This window comes from Caretta caretta, chromosome 20, assembly GCF_965140235.1.
Source record: "Caretta caretta isolate rCarCar2 chromosome 20, rCarCar1.hap1, whole genome shotgun sequence".
In the NCBI taxonomy this organism is placed as follows: domain Eukaryota; kingdom Metazoa; phylum Chordata; order Testudines; family Cheloniidae; genus Caretta; species Caretta caretta.
The window spans coordinates 1,121,195-1,137,412 of NC_134225.1; the positions used below are offsets into that span (position 1 = coordinate 1,121,195).

A 16,218-nucleotide genomic window follows, 5' to 3' on the forward strand; every position below is an offset into this window, starting at 1 on the left:
TGGAGTTTTCGGGGGCAGGCCGGGGGAGTTAGGGGTCCCCTGAGTTTTGAGGGTGAGTCTAAGGGTGCTCAGTTTGGGACAAGCCTGATTTGGGGGGGTTAATGTGTGGGGGACATAGCTCATGTTTTTGAGGTGAGCCTAGGCCACAGTGAAAAACAGAGGGAGTTGCACATGGGGTCTGGCTCAGGAGAGCCCCACAGGGAGTTTGGGGTGGCCCTGGCCCAACCCCCCTGGAAGCAAAGCAGTAAGATAGCTCCGTGTTAAACCCCCAAGTGAATCCCAAGCAGCAGGAGAAAGACCCTGGCTGGCCCCCTAGTGCACAGGGCTCCTCCCCCCACCGCTGCCCTGGGGTTTCTCCCCATCTGGCCCCACAGGTGCCAGGGACCGCCCCGCTGGGCGGGGGCCTCCACAGGGTCAGGCCAGAAATGTGCAGAGAGGAGGGCTGGGGTAGGGTGACCAGACGTCTCAATTTCATAGGGACAGTCCCGATTTTGGGGTCTTTTTCTTGTATAGGTTCCTATTACCCCCCCCCCACACGCCCTGTCCCGATTTTTCACACTTGCTGTCTGCTCACCCTAGCTGGGGGTTCCCCCAGGTCAGGCCAGCCACGTGCAGGGAGGGGGGCTGGGGGTTTCCCCAGGTCAGGCCAGCCACGTGCAGGGAGGGGGGCTGGGGGTTCCCCCAGGTCAGGCCAGCCACGTGCAGGGAGGGGGGTTGGGGGGCCCCCCAGGATCAGGCCAGCCACGTGCGGGGGGGGGTTCCCCCAGCATCAGGCCAGCCACGTGCAGGGAGGGGGGCTGGGGGTTCCCCCAGGATCAGGCCAGCCACGTGCAGGGAGGGGGGCTGGGGGGCCCCCAGGATCAGGCCAGCCTCCTGCAGGGAGGGGGGCTGGGGGCCCCCCAGGATCAGGCCAGCCACGTGCAGGGAGGGGGGCTGGGGGGGGCCTCCACTCCCGGGCTGCCCCAGGCCGGGCCCCGCCTCCCCTGGCCGGGAAACGCGCGCAGCGCCGGGGTTATTTCGGGCTCCGTGTCTATTTTTAGCGCGGCGGGCTCGGGGATTCCAGCGACGTCAGCTGAGGCCGGGCTGACGTCACGGGGCCCCCGCCTCGCGAGCCGAGCCGAGCCGAGCCGCGCCGGGTGGAGCGCGCGGGGAGCGGCTGGGGGCGCCCCGCGCTGGGCAGGGGGGCCGGGGGCTCGCGGGCCCAGCCCCGGCAGGAGGCGGCGGAGAAGCGGGGAGCTGGCGGAGGCGTGCGGGTGAGCAGGTGACCGCCGGGGGCAGGGAGCCCCGGGGTGTGAGTGTGCACCCCCCCTCCAAGTGTGTACCCCCCCTCCAAGTGTGCACCCCCCCGTGCGTGTGTGCACCCCTCCAAGTGTGTACCCCCCGGTGTGTGTGCGCGCGCCCCCCCGTGTGTGTGTGCACCCCCCTGTGCGTGTGTGCACCCCTCCAAGTGTGTACCCCCCCCGTGTGTGCGCGCGCCCCCCCGTGTGTGCGCGCGCCCCCCCGTGTGTGCGTGCACCCCCCCGTGCGTGTGTGCACCCCTCCAAGTGTGTACCCCCCCGGTGTGTGTGCGCGCCGCCCCGTGCGTGTACCCCCCCTCCAAGTGTGTACCCCCCCGGTGTGTGCAGCCCCCCCCCGTGCGGCCCCCCCCGTGTGTCTTCCCCCCTCGTGCGCCCCCGGTGTGTGGGTGGGGTCGTGGTGTGCATGTGTGCGCCCCCCCCCCCCCCCAGCTCTGAGACCCAAGTCTGTACAGCAGGGACATGAACTGTGCTGGGTCTGTGCCCCCCCCCCCCATCTGCAGGCTGGCAGGGAAGCTGGGGTTACCTGGGTCTGTGCGCGGTATTGGGGGGTGGAGCTCTGTCTCCCCTTTGTCGCACTTCAGATGAATCAGTTCCCCCTCCCACCCCCGCCTCAATTGTCACCCTGTGCGGATACTTTCTGGGAGGAGGGGCAGAAAGTCTCATCCCATTCTTCCCCCTCATCCCCCCCAGCCTATACCTATGGGACCTGCTGTCTTGGGGAGGGGGGGTCTCTTCCCCCTTTCCTGGCCCCCTTCTGGACTGAGCCTCCTGCCCCCAGATCTTTTTTCCGTGCATTTGCTTTTGAATTTTACTTTATTTCCTGTGCAAAGATTCAGCTCCGGGTGGGGGAGTCAGGGAATGGGCTGCGGAGCCCCCTGTCCTTGGGTCACTGGTTGCAGTGGTTGTGGGTTTTCATGATGCTGCATGGAATGAGCTTGGTGGGTCTCAGCCTAGGGAGCCCCCGGCAGAGTTGGCATGGTTGGCATCGACTGCCCGCCCGCCCCCACCTTGCTGGCTGAGCAGCGAGGCCAAGGAGTTTGCAGGCTAGAGACTAAACTCCCCTGTCAGCCCACTGGGGGGCAGGCGGGGGGTGGGGGCAGTGATCTGTGGGGCGTTTCTAATGCAGCCATCGCTGCCAGCCCTGCACCCAAATGACCCGAGGAAACTCCCCGCTGTGTCCAGCATCCGGCATTTCTCCCTCTGGACCCCTGGGATCCAGGCCGCCCCTTCATGCTGACGCAAGTGGTAGGACACCTGGCACGCCCCCACCAGGCAGCGCCCATACCGTGCCCTAGACTGTGGCCGTTTCAGCATCTGCTGTGCCCTCGCCCCAGCCACCCACCTGCCTCCCCGCTGGTGGGCCCCAAAGAGAAGCAAATCGGCGCTGAGGAGCAGTGCAGGGGGACGTGGCACCACCAGTCTCTGGTTTAACGGCCCCCCCAGCTGTGCCCGGCGGAGTGAGGCCGGGGCAAGTTGGGCTGTGGCATTGAGCCATTTCAGGAAGTTAATTCGCTCCTGAACCAGTGTGGCTGCAGCCCGTCCCCCTGGGGGGGTAGGTGGGTGCTCTCTGCTGGGCATCCTATGCCTGTACAGGGCAGCTTGGCTGCTTATGTAAGTGGCAGTGTAACACGGCTGGCACCCAGCCCGATGCACACGTTGCCCTGGACGTGTCCTCGTGCCAGCCGACTCAGGCTACTAGGGGAGCTGTGGACTCCCCCTGGGCCCCTTGGGCCTCTCCACACCTGATCAGGCTCCGAGTGCCAGAAATGTACCTGTGTTATGAGGGCAGAGACCCCGGATTTCACGGCTGCTGCTCACTGCCAGCCAGGCGGATTAGTACATGGCAAGCCCAGCCAGTGTTGCAAGGCATGAAACAGGATACACATCCTCATAGGGACCTTCTGTGCACCGGCAGGAGGCAACAGGGGCAGTGATTTACAAAGCACCAAACCCCAGCACAGGGGCTGAGGGCTGGTTTCCAAGCCCCTTTTCACACCGGTGCAGCACGTTGTAAAAAGTGCAAAAAGCCCCAGTGCAGACCAGCCCTGGACCAGTGGTTCTTAACCCCCGTACTTTTGTGGGCCGCATATGCAGCTGTCTGTGTTATGTGGGCTGCATCTACACAATCTCTATACTGCCTGTATGGCCCAGAGGATGTCCTCTGGCCTGCAGCTGTGTGCTGACTAGGCCAGAGGCGGAGAACTACTGGCGTAGACAAACTGTACTGTGGGCCAGCTCAGCCGGGTTCCAGCAGCTACACCAGGCCCTGAGATTGCCCACAGTACAAAGCCCTGGCTGGGATGATTTAATTGGGGATTGGTCCTGCTTTGAGCAGGGGGTTGGACTAGATGACCTCCTGGGGTCCCTTCCAACCCTGATGTTCTATGATTGTTCCACGTGAAGCAAAAAGAAAGCAGGGGGGTTGGCAAAGTGCTGGCCCAGGTACAGCAGGGCAGAGCAAAGCCGGCACGAGCCACGTCTCACCTGCCTCCCAGCCAGAGTCAACTTGTGATCAGCAGGCCAGCAACCACCCAGTAAGCATCTAGCAATTGCACTGGGGGGAGCTGGGAGTCGGGACTCCTGGGTTCTATCCCCGGGCCGGCCGCTGACTGGCTGCATGATCCTGAGCAAGTTACTTGACTTTTTACCTGTTTCCCATCAGTGAAATGGGGAAGCTTGGCCCAAGGCACAGGAGATGTGTGTTGTCATTAGCATTGTAACATGAGCTGTCCCGGGGCTTCCTACCAGGGCGGCTTGGAAACTCACAACCCCCTTGCACAAAAAGCTGGTCTCTGGCAGGCCTTACATGGGCGGGGCCTGGGTTCGGATCATCCCTCATGGAGCAGCCCTGCTGCGTATTGGGGGGTGGTTGAGTTCATGGGGAGCCCAGCACTGGGACCCCAGGGTTCTCTTGCCACCTCTGCTCTTGTCTCACTGCCTGTCCTTGCCCCAGTCTGTGCAGGGGGGGGAACGCTCACTGCCCAGGGGGGCTGCGGGAATTAGTCAGCTCCGCTGTTGGATCCTCAGCGGCGAGTGGGCTTAGGACAAGGGGCTTGGAGCATCTACACAGGCACGGGGGGAGCTGGTCGGTCACTCCTCTGACAGGAGCTGGGCTGAGCAGAGGCCCTGAACCGGGCTGCTGTCTGCTCAGACCCCCGGGGGCCGTAGCAGTTGCGAGGACGCATTTGCAGTCCTGCCAACGTGTTCCGATCCTGTCGGGTCCAGCCAGGCTGGGACCTGACTCCCCCCACATCCCGAATGCCAGCGGCGGTGCGGGCTGGTCTCCACCATTACAGGGTGGCAGGATCGGGCCCTTGGGTCCGCTGGCTCCGCGCTCCCCTCCCGCCTGCACCGGGGGCCCAGCCGCGTCCTGTGCGCGGGTCTCGCTAGGCAGAGCTGAGCGCCAAAGAGAGGAGCGGGCTCCAGCGGGCTGCATTGGTGACCATGTCCGGGAAGAACCACGGCTCTGAGCAGAAGCCGGATCCACCCCCCGTGAGACTTCGGGGCAGGGGAGGAACAGCCGGGGGTCCCAGTAGCTGCTGCCTGCCCACCGTGCTTGTCCCTAGGGTGGGGCTGGCCGCTCCCCATTCTCTCCACCCATCTCTAGCGCTGCACATGCGAGGGGGCTCCGCGGCAGAGCCCTGGCTATGGGGAGCGGAGGGGCACCAGCGCTTCACCTCCCACCCTGCAGTGGGGCGCTGGAAGTGAGGGGATGGGTGGGGGTGCCTTGCCAGTGGGGAGCCCCCCAGCCCGAGCCGGGAATCCCGTGACCCTTCTCTGCCCTGCGACAGAGCGCAGGGGAGGGGATGGCGGCTTTGGAGCACAGTACGCGGCAGCGTCAGGAGGGGATCAGAGCGGTGGGGCTGGGGGTGCAGCAGCGGCCCTGGGCTTTGCAGTTTGGGTCAGTGGCTCTCAGCCCCCCCCTGCTCCAACCTGCTCCAGCGCCCCCGGATGGAACCCGCCGAAGCGACGTCCTACGCAGGCTCCCCGGGTCAGTCCGGGCGCTGCCCAGGGAACAGGTCCTGGCGTCGGGGATCTGGGCGGTGCGCCCCTTCCAAGGTGCCGTCGCGCAGGCCAGACGTGTGTCCTGTGGCCTTCCACAGAGAGAGACTGCGGCCCTTCGCAGGCAAAGCCTCTCTGGTCGAACTGGAGCGCAGCGCGCTCTGGGGACCCTCCCTCCCATGGGCCGAGCCCACAAAGGGGGGAGGCTGCCCCCTGCCTGAATATTGAGTTGGTTTTTCAAGAGCTTTGTGCCTGCCAGCTCCTGGACCCCTGTAGTACAGAATGCAAATGAGTGGGGCCTAGTAGTTAGAGCGCAGGGGTGATGGGGGCTCGGACTCCTGGGTTCTATCCCTAGTTCTAGGAGGGGATAGCTGTGTGGAGGGGTGTGACGAAGCGGGACTGTTCTTAATGTTTCCCCTGAATATTGTGGGGGTGCCTCAGTTTCCCCTAGGCAGTTCTTAAGTCTCTAGGTGGTGGGGTAAGGGTGTATGATCGTTGCAGAGCCCTAGAGGGCAGGTGTGTGCAGGGGTCTGGACACAGAGAGTGGCCGACACCCTGTTTCCTGGCAACGGATGGCCTGGCCCTTCCCCCCTGCAAGGTGAGAGCTAAAGGGTTGGAGAACAAAGTAATCTGGTGACCTCCTGGCCTGGGACAGGGACAAAGCCCAGAGGAGGAGGGGCTGGAGGGAGTTTCAGTTTGGGGCTGGCTGGGGATGTGGAGTGAAGGGCAAACGTGGTTGTCTGGCTCACTGCCCCCCAAAATGGACCCAGCTGAGGGGTCCTGTTCTCTGCACCTGCAAGCTCTGTGTTAGACCATGTCCCTGTCATCTAATAAACCTCTGTTTTACTGGCTGGCTGAGAGTCCCGTCTGACTGCGGAGTTGGGGGGCAGGACCCTCTGGCTGCCCCAGGACCCCGCCTGGGCGGACTCGCTGTGGGAAGCGCACGGAGGGGCAGAGGAGGCTGAATGCTCCGAGGTCAGACCCAGGAAGGTGGAAGCTGTGTGAGCTGTGTGTCCTGCCTGGCTTCATGGGGAGCAGTTCCCGAGCATCGCCCGGGGACCCCGTGACAAGGGGGACTCCTGGGTTCTATTCCTAGTTCGGGGGGGGGGGAATGGAAATGCTGCATTCGAGGTGGGGGCTGTTAATCTCTTCTCTCTGCAGTCTGATTACAGCGGAGCATGAGACTTCCCAAGTGTGTGGGGGGAGGGGAGTCACTTTTGGATCCCACCAAAGACCCTGCCCACCCCCATGTCCTGAGCCAGTGCAGAGCACACAGGTCCCCGTCCCCCCCCGTTGTGCCTATATATGGTAGTTGGCGTGTTCTTGTGAGGCCAGCTGCCGGCTGACGCGAGCATGCACCACCGGAACGCTGCCGTCCCGCGCCGGGGAGGACTCCCCATGTCAGTGTGCGGCTGCCGGACAACGCCCCCGTGGGCCCCATCCATGCCTCTGCCAAGCTCCCGCTCCCAGCCACTTCCTGGCCAAGCCCCCGGTGATTGGAACCAGCTGTGCTGCTGAGCCTGGCTTCCTCCCCGCCCCAGGGACGGCAGCGCGCCAGGTGGCTCTCCGCTGCCCTCGCTGCACCTTCGCCTGCACCATGCGTGTCCCGGGGGCTTCTCCAGGGGGACAGAGGCCCCCTGAGCCATGGCACCCTGCCCGCTTAGCCAGTGCGAGCCCTGCGGGTGTCAGCCCGGCTTGCTGCTGGGCTCGCTCCTCGCCTGCTGTAGCGGCAGCAGGCCGGGCTCTCGCGCGTCCTGGTTCTTGGCAATCGGAGCAGCCACCACAGGCACGAGGCCCGGGAGGGGAGGGCGGATACCTTGCAGAGGGGCTGCGGCCCGTGGTTCAGGCAGGGAGCTGGTTCTGTTCTGGGTTCTGCTGGTGAAACCCTTCACTCCGGGGGAGCCATGTTGCTGCTCCCTGCCTCAGTTTTGCCGCCTGTGAAATGGGGGAGAATGTGAAGCGGAACGATGGGCTTGGGGTGAAGGCACGCCTGGCCTGCGGGCTTCTTGCTCTAACCACTGGACCCTGCTCCCCTCCCAGAGCTGGAGATGGAGTCCAGGTCCTGCAGACCCACTTGGCTGGGCTGAGGGCACCCTTGGCCAGCTGCAGCCTCCAGCTTGTTGAAGACAACGGGGTGGGGGAGGGTGGTTCCCAAGATATGGGTCTCTGGTGTCCGTGCATGAGAGCAGTGATGCTACAGAGACAGGACACTGGCAGGGGCAGCTGCCTTGCTTGCCAGGCGTCCACCCAGCCAATCCTGCTGCATTCGGCCATCCCAGGGAGCACAAATCGCTGACCGAGAGAGAGAGAGAGGCTTCTAAACCGGTTAAGAGTAAACCCAGCAGCCAACTTGTCCCAGGCCCACCTGCAACATAGGGAATTCAGGCTGGCTTGTATCTTCTGCTGCCAGCCTTGAGAGACCCCCTCCCCCGGCGATGATTTAGCTCCAAGCTGCCTGAAATCTTCCTCTTCCTGTGCCCATGACGGGTGTTAACGCTGGGTTCTCGCTGGCCTGTAAGCCGTCGCTGCTGGTTGAGGCGCCGTTCTGCAGCCGGGGCAGGAGACCCAGCACGCAAAGCTCCCGCACACGCAGCCTCGGGTCATGCCTGAGAGAGGCTCTGAGAGTCCAGTGCTCCTGCTGCGCTAGGTTCAGCTCCTGGCCCTGCTCCCCGCTTCCTTGGGCAGACCCCCAGCTGTAAACCAGGGCGGCGATGGTGCGTATCGACCTGACCTGGGAGCGCCTAGGGGCAGGGACCGTTTGGTGAGCTGTGTAGTGCAGCGTCAGCTCTCCCTCTTACTCTCATTCATCTGCACGAGTGAGGATGGCGCGAAATTAACACACTTCCAAGATCATCTTTCCCTTGGTTTCTCTGGCGGAGGCGGTGCGACTCTGGGGCTGCTGCCAGCAGACACGAATGTTTCCATTTCCCCAGCCAGGGTCCTTCTTGCTCGGAGGAAACTCCGCTGGGACCCCCTGATGCATCATTCACAGATTATTCCTGACCAGGCGGGAAGTGCGCTTGGCCGCTGCACAGACGCTCCCCAGCTTGCTCGGAGAAGCAGCGACGTGAGTGAACTCCCCGACCTGCTGCTTGCCTGGCACACGCTGGGTAGCATGTGAAAGTGGGCCAGGAAATCTGACGCGGTGTCACGGTGCGCCCGTCGGCGGGGTCCCTCTGCTGGCTTGTGTGGGTGACTCGGAACCAGCCCAGCAGCTGCCCACCCTGCCTGCATGGGCCCGTTCGCTCCAGGAACCACAGTCTGCAAACGGCACTTCAGCACTTTTGTGCTGGTCCAAAGGGGTAAGAGAGGTAGCCGCTGGGACTGGCACCCTCTCTTTGCCCTACGCTTCCTGGACTGCAGACGAGCTTCCTGGATACGCAGCTTTCCCTGGGGACAGGTTATCGCAAAAAGCTCGTGTGCATCCCTCTGTGCAGCTGCTGGTCCCAGAGACAGGAGCCTCCTGGCCTGACCCTCAGAGGCCGACCCTCTGTGCCATCAGTCAGCCTCTCCTGCATTTCCAGAAGCCAGGGGAGTTTGAATTCCCTGCACCATAGTCCTTGGCATCTCTTAGTAGCAAGACCACTCCTGTGCCCCGGCTGTCCATGGCAGTAGGGACAGGACTTGGCACCAATGTGCTCGCCTTTCCATCCAGGGATTGCCAAGTGCTTTAAGCAGGTGGGTGTTGTTAGCCGTTCCCCACAGATGGGAAGACGAAGGCACCGGGAAGTAACTTGCCCAAGGGCACCTGGCAAGTCTGTGGCAGAATGGGCCAGAGGGCTAGTGGCCCAGATTTTAGAGTCCATTACTTTTGTGTGCCAGACCTCCTTAAGGTGTCTCAAGGCACCTTAAATTAGTGACGATTTCTGAAGACATGAACCTGATCCCGGCTCTTATTGTTCGACAACACCGCCTCCCTGTGTCACTAGTCTCCGTCTAACTCCATGAGACTAGCCCTGTTTGCCAGAAGGCACCAGATGGCAATCAGGCTACTATGCCTTCGGATCCTAGGCCACCTTTGAACTGATGCCCTGGCAGTGAAGAGTTCAGAGTCCCTGTTAGCCATCCAGCTGTTAGTGCTCAGGTTTCAGACACATAAATCCTGAAGCAAAGCATCCTCTTGGGAACATCCCCTGACAGTCAGACTCACCAAGCTTCGGTTCTTTGGAGCCTGATACTTGGATACATCGCATTTCTGTGGTGGATTTCTGTCATCTGAGAATTGCAAAGCCTCTTATGATTAGCTAGTAAGTCTTTGTCACGGAGTCCCTGGGCGATGCTCTGGAACTGCTCCCCATGAAGCCAGTCAGGACTCTGGGGCAGTCGCCTTTCTGTGAGCAGCCTGTCTTCAGGACACACAGCTCACACAGCTTCCACCTTCCTGGGTCTGACCTCGGAGCATTCAGCATCCTCTGCCCCTCCGTGCGCTTCCCCCCAGTGAGTCCGCTCAGGCGGTGCTCCTGGGGAAGCCAGAGGGTCCTGCACCCCAACTTCGCAGTCAGACGTGACTCTCAGCCAGCCAGTAAAACAGAAGGTTTATTAGACGACAGGAACATGGTCTAAAACAGAGCTTGCAGGTGCAGAGAACGGGACCCCTCAGCTGGGTCCATTTTGGGGGGCAGTGAGCCAGACAACCACGTCTGCACTTCACTCCATGTCCCAGCCAGCCCCAAACTGAAAACCCCCTCCAGCCCCTCCTCCTCTGGGCTTTGTTCCTTTCCCGGGCCAGGTGGTCACCTGATTCCTTTGTTCTCCAACCCTTCAGCTCTCACCTTGCAGGGGGGGAAGGGCCCAGGCCACCAGTTGCCAGGAAACAGGGTGTTGGCCATTCTCTGTGTCCAGACTCCTGCACACACATGCCCTCTAGGGCTCTGCAATGATCAGACACCCTTACTCCACCCCCTAGAACTGCCTAGGGGAAACTGAGGCACCCCCACACTATTCAGAGGAAACATTAAGAACAGTCCCACTTCGTCACAGTCTTCAAATCCCATCTCCTCCCCCGTGAAACGGATAAGTATAGACCCCATTTTAGGGACGGGAAAACTGAAGAATGGCGAGGCAAAGAGAGTTGCTCAGTTCAATTATCCTGAGTCCTATTCAGACAATCATTAGAGATTCTGGGTGCCCCATCTCAAAAAAGATAGAATTCGGAAAAGTGCAGAAGGGTCTGGAACAGCTTCCATAGGAGGCGAGGTTAAAAAGATGGGGGCAGGTCATCTTAGAAAAGAGACGACTGAGGTGGGATGTGATAAAGGTCGATAAAATCAAGCATGACGTGGGGAAAGTGACTAGGGAATTGTTATTTACCCCTTCGCATGCCACAAGAACCAGGAGTCACCCATTGAAATGAATACTCCTCAGGTTTAAACGAACAGGAGGAAATATTTCTTCACATAAAGCACAGTGAGCCTGTTGAACTCATCGCCAGGGGATGTTGTGAAGGTCAAAAGTATCACTGAGTTCAGAGAGGAAAACAAGTTCCTGGAGGATAGGTCCATTGACAGCTATTAGCTGAGGTGGTCAGGGACACAGCCGCCTTCTTTGAGTGTCCCTAACCCTCTGACTGCCAGAAGCTGCGACTGGATGACAAGGGGGTGGATCACTTGCTGATTGCTCTGTTAATTCCCTCTGACACAGGATACTGGTCTAGATCAACCATTGGTCTGACCCAGTCTGGCTGTTCTTATGTATTCCTGGGAATGAACCCTGCTGCTGTCCTGGCCAAATTCCAACTGTTCTAATTAAATTCTGCCTCTTTAAATCCCTGCCTGCATGTTGCATTTTTCCTGTATTAAATTGTTGCCCTCAATCCACCCCAGCGGTGGCTGCATTCTGTTACGCCCCCATTCTCCAGGAGGGGACCTGCGTCATAGAGACTCAGTGATTTGCCGAAGAGTCTATGGCAGAAGTGGGAACCGAACGGCAGTCTCCTGAGTCCTAGGTTAATGCCTTAACCATTGCTCCACCCTTCCTCTCCTCCGTAGCCAGTGCTCAGAGTGGTATCTCTATCGGAAGCCCCGCAGCACAGTGGAAACATCTGGCTTGGACACACACAGTTCCTCGGCAGACAAAATAAACGCCGTGACCTATTTACTTTGCTAAGGGTTAAATTCCACCCGCAGTTAAAGCCATGTAACCTCTAACCCTGGATGTATATTTAGCAGCTTGTATATTAGAGGCTTCTCCATTTCCCTCCACCCTGCGCTCTGTTCCTCATTTTGCCTTTTCCTTATTTACCGAGAATACGATTTATTTATCCAGCATAGGGCCCTCCTGAGCCAGTGGATTGGAACCGCTGGAAGGATCACCCAGCGATCCAGCCCACAGACACATTCCCCAGCCCAGCCGCCCTGGGAGGCCAGCCAGGAACTTAGCACAAACATGTAATAAAAACGCATCTCCTTACGCAGTTGCTTTTATAAACGTGAGCATTTAAACAAATCCAGAGCTTAGGCTAAAAATATTTTAACAATAGGAAAATGCATAAATCTTTCCAGCAGCTAACTTACCAATCTGTGAAATTCTCCTTTCTGTCTGCTGGACTGGTGCTGCCTTAGCAAACCGGGGCTGGGCCGCACCGTGAGAGGTGGTCGGGCAGAGAAGAGGGACCCCAAGGGGGTAGATTATAGAGGGATTGATCCTGCAAGGTGCTGTGTGATTTCTGCAAGGCCAGTGAGATCTGAGGGCATTTGGTAACTCAAAGCATGCCTGGAAAAACCTCCTCCTAGAAGTGATTCTGCATCCTGGCCTTGTCTACACACTGAAGCTGAAGACCAGTGTAGCTAAACCGCTGCAAACCACTGTGTGGACGCTCTTATGTTGCTTTAAAACTGGCCTGTGTCGGTTTAACTTACATTGACGTTTACCAGTATGAAATGGGTTTAAATCGAATTAAGAGCATCCACACTGGGTTTTGCACCAGTTTAACTAAACTAAACTGACTTTTAAATGCAGCTCTAATAAATGGAGACAGGTTTGTGTGTGGAGCTGACTGAGGGCTGGGATTCTCTAAAGGAGCAGACGGTTTTGGACCCCTGAAATTTCTTGGCTTGTGGGCCCCCAGCACTCCTGTGAAAATGAAGCACCCTGAGGGGAGGGTGTATCACAGGCTCACCCATCGGGACCAGGCTGGTTAGTGGCTGAGTATGCAGCCCTCTGTGATCTAGGGGACTCTGGGAATGTAGCTGCTGTGGTTAAAGTGAATAATGGCACCTTTTGACTGGGCTGTAGAGACTGACCTCCGCATGCAAAGCTGGTTTGGATCTGGAGCTAAATTTAAAGGGGGTGTCAATGTTTGCACAATGGAGGCCTCATTGCTAACTGCAGCCATTGGGCGCTCTTCGAACACAAGACTGTAACAGTAAGAACTGGTTCTGCGCCAGCGGGGCCGTCTGAACCCAGATCCAGACTCCCCAAAGCAGGCCAGGAGCTAGAGTTCTGGTTCTCCCAACAATTCCCCCGTGGTGGCTGAAACAGTGACTTGGGCCAGGGCCACGCGTGTGAGGGTGATTGCTCTGGCTCATCTGTCCCCAGAGCCAGGCTGTGTTGTCTTTCTGTTGAATTTTGTGATTGCTTTCTGCTCTCAATGGCACGTCACTGGATTTAACCCCTGGGGCCGAGGAAACCAAACCCTGCTCTCGGTTTTGTTCTCAGGGGCTTAGCTGTTTTTATGTCCAGGCTCCCAGAGCCCTATGGTATTGGATTAATATTTTCTCCTCTTTGTGCGTCTCAAGTTACAGGAAAGGGAGCTGGGGTCCGTTCCCCTTTCACCAAGGCCTTCGCTTTGCTGTACACCCCAGCCTCTTGACATTTCAGGGTGGCAGCCTGCAAAGAACTTGGCTCCTCCTTTTCTGGAAAGCCCAGCTCCGTCGCATGCAACATGAGGGAGAGTCCCCCTTAGCCCTTTGCAGTGTGGGGTGAATGATAACCTGGAGGCAGTTCTGATTCTATCCAGCAGAAGGCAATGGCCAGTAATCCTTTGTCACCGGTAGCATCATAGGAGCCTAGTCTGCCTATTGTGGGAAGGGAGCACGCAAGCAAGCTAGAGGCAAGGCTAGGGTACAGCCCACAGGAGGGGTGGACTCTGGTGCCCTCCCTACCCCATAAAGCAGGGGCTGGGGTAGAGGAAAGGGCATGGGGACAGCCCGAGGAGGGTGGAGACACCAGGGCTGGGGACAGCCCAGAAGGGAGTGTGCAGCCTGTGGAAGACGGCTGCACGAGATCCTGGCATGGTGGGAGTCTCCTCCCCGCAATGGCAGAGGAGGGGCTCTGGGGTGTCTCGGGGGTTGGGCTCTCAGAGGAGCCAGGGCCCTGTTCCCTGTGTGACTTCAAAGGGGAGAGAAGGACTCACCCATTCACCCTGGGAAGTGAGAGGTGTGGGAGGCCACGTGCTCCAAGCTGACCTAGTTTTTCAGAATCCTCCATAACCCACAGCCCTAGTTCCCCTCCCACCTTTGCATGAACTCGCAGGGTTTCCACGGGGCTTTCCGACACCAGGCGATGAGCCCGGTGCTGCAGAATCCTCTCCCAGAGAGAAGGAACAGGGAATTCTGCACAGCTGGAGTTGCCCTCTGCGCGGCGGGTACTGAAAACACCACTTCAGTGCTGCCAGGCTAAAGCGAGTGCCAATGTTGATGACGGACTCTGTATGGGGTAGCACCTGTGGACCCCAGACTGGGCCGCTCTCCAGCTAGGCAGCGTACGCACATTTAACAGAAAAGATGGGCCTTGCTTCAGAGAGCTTCTCCAATGTGCTCTGTACCGTGATGGGCAGCATTAGCAAACCAAAAGCAACTAGAAGTGAGCCCAGGTTGGCAGAATATCCCAGTTGCATTTCAGAGGGGTGGGAAACTGGAAATTATCCCGGTTTTGCAAAATGTTCTAGGTGACTTTTTTTTAAGTTGGAGGGCAGTAAGTGTAAAGAGATCCCAGTTTTGCAAAATATTCTGGGTGTGTTTTATGGAAGGGGGGCAGTAAAACTGTGTGTGTGTGTGTGAGAGAGAGAGAGTGTGCAACCTTGGGGGAGCTTAAAAACTTGCTATGTGAAGATCAACCTGTTCAGGCCCCAATCCTGCACTAATGCACAGGCTTAAATTTAAGAAAGAGTAAATCCCTTTGAAGTTAATGGTCACATGCTTACTTTCAGCCTCTGCAGAAATGTTTGCAGGACCATAAACATTGAGTGAGATTTGCAATAAATGTTCATTCAAGGTATAGGAAGCACCCCACCTAAGAGTTAAAAAAATGAAGGCAGTTCTTAAAGAGAGCCGGTTTTCTATACCTGGAGGCAGCCCTAGAACTGTGTGTAAGTAATTTTGCAATCAAACAAGGCAAGTCTCGAATCCCCTCGCCTCCCTGCCTTTCTGTAGGGCACTTAGCGAGCAGGGACCCCCCCCCCCCCCGCACTGAACGTAAAGAAGAGCTTAATTTGTGCCAGGGCCCGGCTGCATCAGTTGTGAATGTAAAACGCTGGCGTGGGCCCGGCCCCTCTTTCCTTACACATTAAGCCCTGACCCAAAGTAGGGTGACCGGACGTCCGGATTTTATAGGGGCAGCCCCAATTTTTGGGTCTTTTTCTTATAGAGGCTCCTATTACCCCTCCCCCCGTCCCGATTTTTTACACTTCCTGTCTGGTCACCCATAACCCAAAGTAGCTTTTAAAAATACAGCCCTGGTGCCAGTTGGCCCTCGGGCTGCCTTTGTTTTGACAATTCCCCCCCCCCCCCCCCCCCCCCCCCCCCCCACACACACACACACACACACACACACAACTGTCCACTGAAATCTTTCCACCTGTGAGTCCCTGCCCCCTCCACCCCCCCCCCTTTCTGTTTTTATTCCTCCTGGCGGCCCCCACTTTGGCTCTGTCTATTCCTGGCCCCGCGCCCCTCCCCCTCCCTGCCCAGGGGGTCTATTTTTAGCAAGGGGCAGCGCCGGGCTATTTATAGATCAAACAATTCTAAGGCCTGCGTCAATGGAACCCCGTGTGCGTCACCCGCCCAGACATTCCAGCCCGCCCCGCCGCCCCGCCCCGCGGGGACCGGAAAATTCCGCCCCTTCGCGCCTTGTATGGCCACGGCTGCAGCCGGCCTTGCGTCACAGGGTCCCCCCTCCTCGGGCCCCGCCCCCGGGCCGTGCGTCACAGAGGGCTTAAGAGGATCTCCCTGCGCAGGGCTGGCAGCCCCAGTGCCGCTCCGAGCCCGTCCAGCCGCCGGGCGCCTCCAGCGCAGCTCGCCGCCCGGGACCTGGGCAGAGGGGTCCCCTTGCAGCCGGGTAGGTGGATTACGCGGCCCCCGGGGCGCTCCGGGGAGCGGTTCCACCAGGTGGGGGTCACCTGGCGGGTGGGGAGCCGTGGGGCGGGCGGGCGGGCGGGCTGGGAGGGGGGGGTCACCTGGCAGGTGGGGAGCCGTGGGGCGGGCTGGGCTGGGTCACCTGGCGGGTGGGGAGCCGTGGGGCGGGCTGGGCTGGGCTGGGCTGGGAGGGGGGGGGGGTCACTTGGCAGGTGGGGAGCCGTGGGGCAGGCTGGGCTGGGAGGGGGGGTCACCTGGCAGGTGGGGAGCCGTGGGGCGGGGCGGGCTGGGCTGGGGGGGGTCACCTGGCAGGTGGGGAGCCGTGGGGCAGGCTGGGCGGGGGGGTCACCTGGCAGGTGGGGAGCCGTGGGGCGGGGCGGGCTGGGCTGGGCTGGGCGGGGGGGGTCACCTGGCAGGTGGGGAGCCGTGGGGTGGGTGTTCCTGGATAGGCGGTGGAAAGGGGGGGCATGTTGCTCTCTTCTGTGCAAGGTGGGATGGAGGCCAGAGGCGCTGGGGGGGGGGGGCGCGTTCCTTTCCATCGAACTGGGCGCCTTTAAAGGCTGCATTGGCATTGTTGGGTTTTTTGGAGTGTAAAGTTGCAGGAACCCGACCTGGGAGTTGGGGCG

At 59.6% G+C, this 16,218-nt stretch overlaps 1 protein-coding gene across 2 annotated transcripts in view; it reads left to right on the forward strand.

Moving 5' to 3' along the window:
- Window positions 1-1,203: 1,203 nt before the first annotated feature.
- The window catches only part of NR4A1 (nuclear receptor subfamily 4 group A member 1), a 29,216-nt gene continuing 14,201 nt past the window's right edge, over window positions 1,204-16,218 (forward strand). The window contains exon 1 of one of the 2 annotated variants that reach the window (XM_048831556.2): window positions 1,204-1,253. The gene's annotated coding sequence lies outside the window, so the exon portion shown is untranslated. Of the gene's footprint in view, window positions 1,254-15,487; window positions 15,576-16,218 lie in introns of those variants that run through there. The other variant, XM_048831558.2, reaches the window with a different exon arrangement.